A 6,194-nucleotide genomic window follows, 5' to 3' on the forward strand; every position below is an offset into this window, starting at 1 on the left:
GTTGTTGTTGTTGTTGTTGTTGTTGTTGTTGTTGTTGTTGTTGTTGTTGTTGTTGTTGTTGGTGGTGGTGACATGAGTGCACAGGTTCAAATGTTCCCCACAACCAGCCTCTTGTGTATTTAATCACTGCTAAGCTTCAGCAATCAGTCTTATCATGCCTTTCTTTTAAGTCCAAACCTTTTTTAATTAAAAAAAAAGTGTAAATTTTAAAATGCATATTTTAAAAATTCGAGATGGATATCACAGTTAAGCACAAGAACGCCCTGAGAATGGTTTAAAAAGGTCAACTTCATATCTCTATCTTTGTTTTAGCGTGTTTAAATAAAACAGCTGCAGCAGCCTGACGGTAACCATCAGATCTCAATATCTTGCAGGTGTTTGGTACAAAATCCAAACTCAACATTCAACAACAACAAAATAAATAAATACAAACAAATTAAAAAACAAGCAAGAAATGAGCAAGAGCATAACATGAATAAAATAAAACGATGACAGCGAGACAATTTACCTTGAATTGTAACAACAGTATCACAGTTTAGTAGAATTTATCACCAGACTCTCTCCTGAATAACCWGTGTTATAATAACCAAAATCATTTAGAAGTCAAYTTTGGGTGCATGAGCTGAAAAAAAYAAAAAAAACAAAAAAAGAGAGAAATAAGCAGAGACCAGGCCTTCAAGTATTGCACACTTCAGGTTGATGATATGGTGAATAATGGAGAAATCCGGAAAGCTGCTGTCAAAGACTCTGGGTGAGAGAAAGGCGGGACTCATGGGGTTTTACGCGCTTTACAGGGGCTCACTGAAACAGAGGGATCCCAAATCAGAGCCATATGACTACTTCAGGCAACAGCTACATGCTTGCTAGTGGTGAACCTATCCAAACAGAATGAAAGTGGCGGGTGAACGGGGGGAGTATATTACAGATTCCTACAAAGCCAAGCCTATTTTAATGCCACTTTTTGCTCCCTGCATATTCACTTAAACGTAACGTACTTACAGAAAGCTATTTTCCTTGATGTCAAGAAGAGCTCCTAAAAACCACGACGAGATGAAAGATGACAAGTGGAAGCAACGCAGAAGGCAAGTACAGATGTAGGATTTCCCCCTGGGGTCAAATCCAGATCTTGCCGCCTCTGGATCACGTCATCTGTCTTGTTTGGGTCAAACAAGACGGCAACAGATTTTGGTTTTGACCTTCGATAAGTCACTGAATGTCAGAAGTGATAAAATAATTGCAATTAAATACCCCCCAGAGGGAATACACAATAAACAGGTTGTGTTTTGTGATCCAAATGAGTGATATGAATATGATCAATATTAGCTATGCACAGCCTCAAAAAWTAAAATAATAATACTAATACAGAGAGTGTTTTTGATTTGTGTTTTTGTATTCAGTTTTTGGCAGTGACAAGTGATCCTGTGCACATCAAAACGACCATTCACACAGTTTGTTTCTATACAGTTTATACAGAAATAGGCATAAACATGTGGGATTTATTAAAAAATAAATAAAATTCTGGCCGCTTATTTGAAGCCTCTACAGGTGCTTGGAAGACTGACTCGTACAACTGGAGGAGTGTTTAAACCCTGCAAGTTTTCAGACACTAAACGTTGAGCAGGYGGCTGACAACCCCTCTGTTCTATGTGGTAAATTGGAAAGGTGAAGGTCACAGATCTTTCAGTGTTGATCAACTGCTYTGCCCCTGTGCATAAAAATCCTCAGCAGAGGTGAGCCCCCTGGTGCAGCTTTAAACTGTTCCTGGAGCCAATAAAAACAAGTGGCTCTAGTAGAGCTGTTTTTTTTGTAGGTGTCAGCTTGTGAAAAAAGTTAACAGTAATGGTGTTTATGTTTGCATGACAGGTACACTGCTGAAAGTTGATCACAAAGCCAGAAGTCTGTCCAGWACATAAAGTTTTATCTTTCATAATGTTGTTGGTGATGCATTAGCAGAAACTATACACAGATGTTTGATTAAAAATGTCCTAAGTTCCAAAAAAACAAAAACAAAAAAACCCTCAAAACATCTTGATGATTTAAAGTTTGAGACAAAATGAAACTTTTGTAATGCAATAACTTCATGAAACCTGCTACTGAACATGYGTTACAACCAGGGGCAGATCCAGAGGGGTGCCCGGGGTGGCAAGGGACACCCCTGGCACCTGATTGGCCACCCCAGGTGTCRCCCCCAAATAACTGACCTTGGAATTTGTGTTTACATTTACATGTGATTAAAGATTGTTCTCCGACACTACAGTACTCAAACCTATTTAGATGTTTGTGATAAAAATGGTTAAATTACAGCCCTTTGTAAAATTAGYATYAGAAGTTAGTTTAATTTGGGATTAGTWACGATAACTCACATGTGATCATTCTTAGCTGCTTCACCACAAATTTCATCTCAATGCATTTTAAAATGGCTGGATTATTGCTTTTTAGAATTCTGGTGGCCATCTTGAATTTTTGAGATTTTTGGCWACTTCTACACTAATCTTCARCTTTGTATKTRTAAAATGCCTGGATAATAAGTTGTGACTCTATAATATTACTGTGGTATACAGCAATCAAATTTCAACCATCTTTAACATGTTTTGATGCTTATAATGACAAAAACAAATCAAATATTTTGAATTCTAAAAGGTCTCATCTTTTATGAGTTCAACTGATCAGCAGTGATTAGATATTTTTMTGATAGCTGACAAGCTAAAATTTGTGCATTAAATCACACATTAATTCACTTCATGACAGCTTGAAATAACCTGAAATTGTGTGTCTTTTCAATTGTTTTACAAATWAAAGTGCATCAATTTCATGCAGGTTTTAGCTATTTTTTGACCACTCTGTTGCTATTACTCAATCCTCTGCATTCATTTCAAGTCGGAGCCRTAATTTTCCAACAAGTAGCTAGTTAGGCTTCAAAGACTTTAAAGGATAATACACAACTCGTGTCTGCAACACAATTTCCTTTAATTAGCAGCTGAAGATTCTCGTTTCAGTYCAAAATATATAATAGAGTATCCAAACTCTGAAACACCAGGCTGCAATTCCTTGGCCACTTTGATATTGTTTTCTACTAAATTCAACAACACTATTCATTGTAAAGGAAATCAGTGTGTTATAGGTATTGCAATCGGATTTTATTGTCAATTAAACATTAGTAGTGAGCCTGAATTAATTGATCAAGTGCCTAAATATTGTATTTACAACAAGATGTTGAAGTGCACACAAAAAAACCCACAGCTTTTTCCTTTTTGCTGCCACAAACTGCCTAAACTACAATGACAGTTAGGAGATAAATGTTGGTAGAGTGTAGAGCAGTTCGCACATTCACATGAGATTTATAGATATAACAAGAAGATTAACTATTGTTTTGCCTTCTTTTTGATCATGTGTATATGTTTCGGTGTGTGTGTGTGTGTGTTGTGTGTGTGTGTGTGTGTGTGTTTGTGTGTGTGTGAATATATTTCAGTAAGAAGAAAGGACGAGAGAAAGTGGTTCTAACATGCTCTGTTTGGAATTGTAAATCTATTGCATTGGCCCTTCTGTCCAATTACATATATCTTTCATGTATGAAATCATGCATGTCTCTTTTTTAAACGGGGAGGGCTGGCACAAAGGGAGCAACCATGACTGTAGAAGAACAGAGCGCAGCCTACATGAAAAATAAGGTCGAGTGTCGAAGCCCTGGAGCCCTGAGTGAGGAGCGCAGCTCCGTCAGCATGCAGGCTGGGGAGGGGTGGGAGGTTGCTCTCCCCCAGACACAAACCCCTTATACTCCTTCACTCTGCTCTATTATTGTTTCCCTGTTTGTRAGGCAGCTGGCCGCTTCAGTCTGAATTCAGACTTCACTGGAAAGACTTTGCGGATCATGCTTTAATCTGTTCAACAGTGGTTATTAATATTCTCATTATTGTCAAAGTTTCATTTTAAGATGAAGCCACAAAAAACAAGAAAAGAAATATTAATTTTGTCCTGTATTTGCTCATTGCCAGCACAGCAATGACTCATTATCAAATTATGACTTATTATTGAGATCTCCTGCTGGTTTCAACATTTTTTATAGGTTTCACTTGATTTGCTGGAGTATTTTTTAAATCTTATCTGACTTATTTCACTGTGAAAACTAATGCCGTCTCGTATGATAAATGTTAATACTGTTTGAGCCCAAGTCGCCTCAAGAGGAAAAGAACGTGTTGATTCCTTTAACAAGCAGAATAATTTAATTTAGTAACTTGGAATCAAGTCTTGACTGAAAAAACAAAAAAAATGTTTTTCTAACAAAAAAAAGCTTCTGACAATGTGAACTGTTAGAATTGGAAATATGGCTCTTGCAGATTTCTGATTCAATGTTTTATTAAGTGTAAACAATGTATTTCTTTGGATATGTTTACATTTCTTAAACATGTTTTCTGTGTGAATGCCCACAAAGATTTGTGAGACATGTTTTGGTTTTTTTTACAATAATTAGACATCATGTGAACAGGTCAGCTAAATATAATCATCTGAGTCACTTTTTAGTCTAAATGATCAGGGAAATTATTGGTGTTGAATAAAATAACCCTGAAATACCACTGGTAACTTAGCACATGTGTACAGCATGCTGTGATGTACAGATAAGTGATGGATTAATATGGAAGATTTGTTTCATAAAGTATTTTTGCATCCTAAAAATGTAGAAAAGAGGCAGATTTCTATGGTGATTGCATAAATCCTGTTTGTATAAAGAAACAAGATGGTTTAGAGAGCCCATCCTTCACAGAGKTCGATGTTGAGCTTTAATAAAACAAATGCTAATCTGAATCTATATTTAATGTTTTTCCCCTTTAAAAAGAAAAAAAATTGTATAGGTCTTCTGGACGGGTTCTTCTCTAATGAAACGTTTCATCTCTTCTCCAAGAGACTTCTTCAGTCTGAGAGTTTCAGGCAGTTTCAGTTTCCCCGTTTACTTAAGTTCACTGTTAGTGTATAGAAAATTTGCCCAGATTTGTGTAATTTGACAAACTAACATACAGCCCACAACAATCACAACAGCGTCAGTTCTTTCCTGAGCAGCACTGTCCACACCTGTGATTTTTCCCTTCTTTACTAAAGCATCTTTTCCCTACTAGTGAGCTAAATGAACAAGAAATCAGCTTATCTCAATGTAACCCAAATAGGTGGCTTTAGACATAAAAAAAATCTCAGACAAAATAAACATGACAAATTTTCATTTCTCATCTTACTTAGTTTTAAATCAAACCAACTGTTTAACGGATGGTGACATTTACTGCCATTTTCTTTGCACAATCACAGCATTTTTCCAATAATATTTCATGTTATGAAAAATGTGATTTATGTTGGCTTCTTTTTTTAACATTTATGAATGTGTGTCAATAAAGATGTAATTATGATAGATGCGTCTCAGTGACACTGTGTTGTCTTTAACAGAAAACAGAGCCATGCTAAAGCCATGTTTGTGTATATTATATAATTTAATAAGTCCCCCACACCAACCCTGAGCTGGTGATGAGCCAAATCCCATCCCTGTAGAACGAAGAACCCATGTTAGCAGCCGTTAACCATACAAGTCCAACCAATTCAGACCCTCTAATCTGAGATGAACAAACAGTGCAGAAAATGAAAGCATGGCAGTTATCTGCTTTCCTTTACACCAAATCTAATGGTAAAATGACCATGTGGGGGCCAGGTTAGCTTCAAAGCCCTGAAAATGTTAAAGAGCTTAGGTCTTGGACAGCAGGAGCAAGGGGGTCTTCACAGCCTTACCTGATGGGGTTTTTGGTTTGGGATCCCAATGCACGGATGCCKCTTTGACCGGGGTTCCTTTTCAAGTGTCTGTTTGAAGTCAGCATGCAGAAAGGTCACGCCCTCTTGGTCTCAGCAGGTTTGGTGAAGCGATGGTGGATGGCCAGCAACTATTGCTAATATTCAGTCTTTCTTTCTTTGTGTACAGGAAAAAACAAACAAAAAAAAAAGATGTAAAGCTATTGATCCAGTGCCTGGGCACCTGAAGACGTTTTGGTGAAATAGTCCTAGAATTCCAGGTATTTCCAGGATTTCCAAAGCTATACGATTTGGGATTTAGGGACTCCCAGGTCACAACAACAACATCAAATCACGATGAAGCCATTGCCTAAAGGAAACAGAAGAGAGAGAGAGAGAGAGAGAGAGAGAGAGAGAGAGAGAGAGAGAGAGAG

The 6,194-nt window shown here is 37.2% G+C and overlaps 1 protein-coding gene across 1 annotated transcript in view; it reads right to left on the reverse strand.

The window, feature by feature from the left end:
• Positions 1–6,194, reverse strand: part of zfhx3b (zinc finger homeobox 3b) — a gene marked incomplete at its 3' end in the record, with an annotated part of 205,084 nt that overhangs the window by 131,196 nt on the left and 67,694 nt on the right. Inside the window, 1 exon segment of the mRNA XM_014027330.1 lies at positions 5,764–6,130.

The sequence above is a fragment of the Austrofundulus limnaeus genome, unplaced genomic scaffold, assembly GCF_001266775.1.
Source record: "Austrofundulus limnaeus strain Quisiro unplaced genomic scaffold, Austrofundulus_limnaeus-1.0 Scaffold5, whole genome shotgun sequence".
Lineage (NCBI taxonomy): Eukaryota > Metazoa > Chordata > Actinopteri > Cyprinodontiformes > Rivulidae > Austrofundulus > Austrofundulus limnaeus.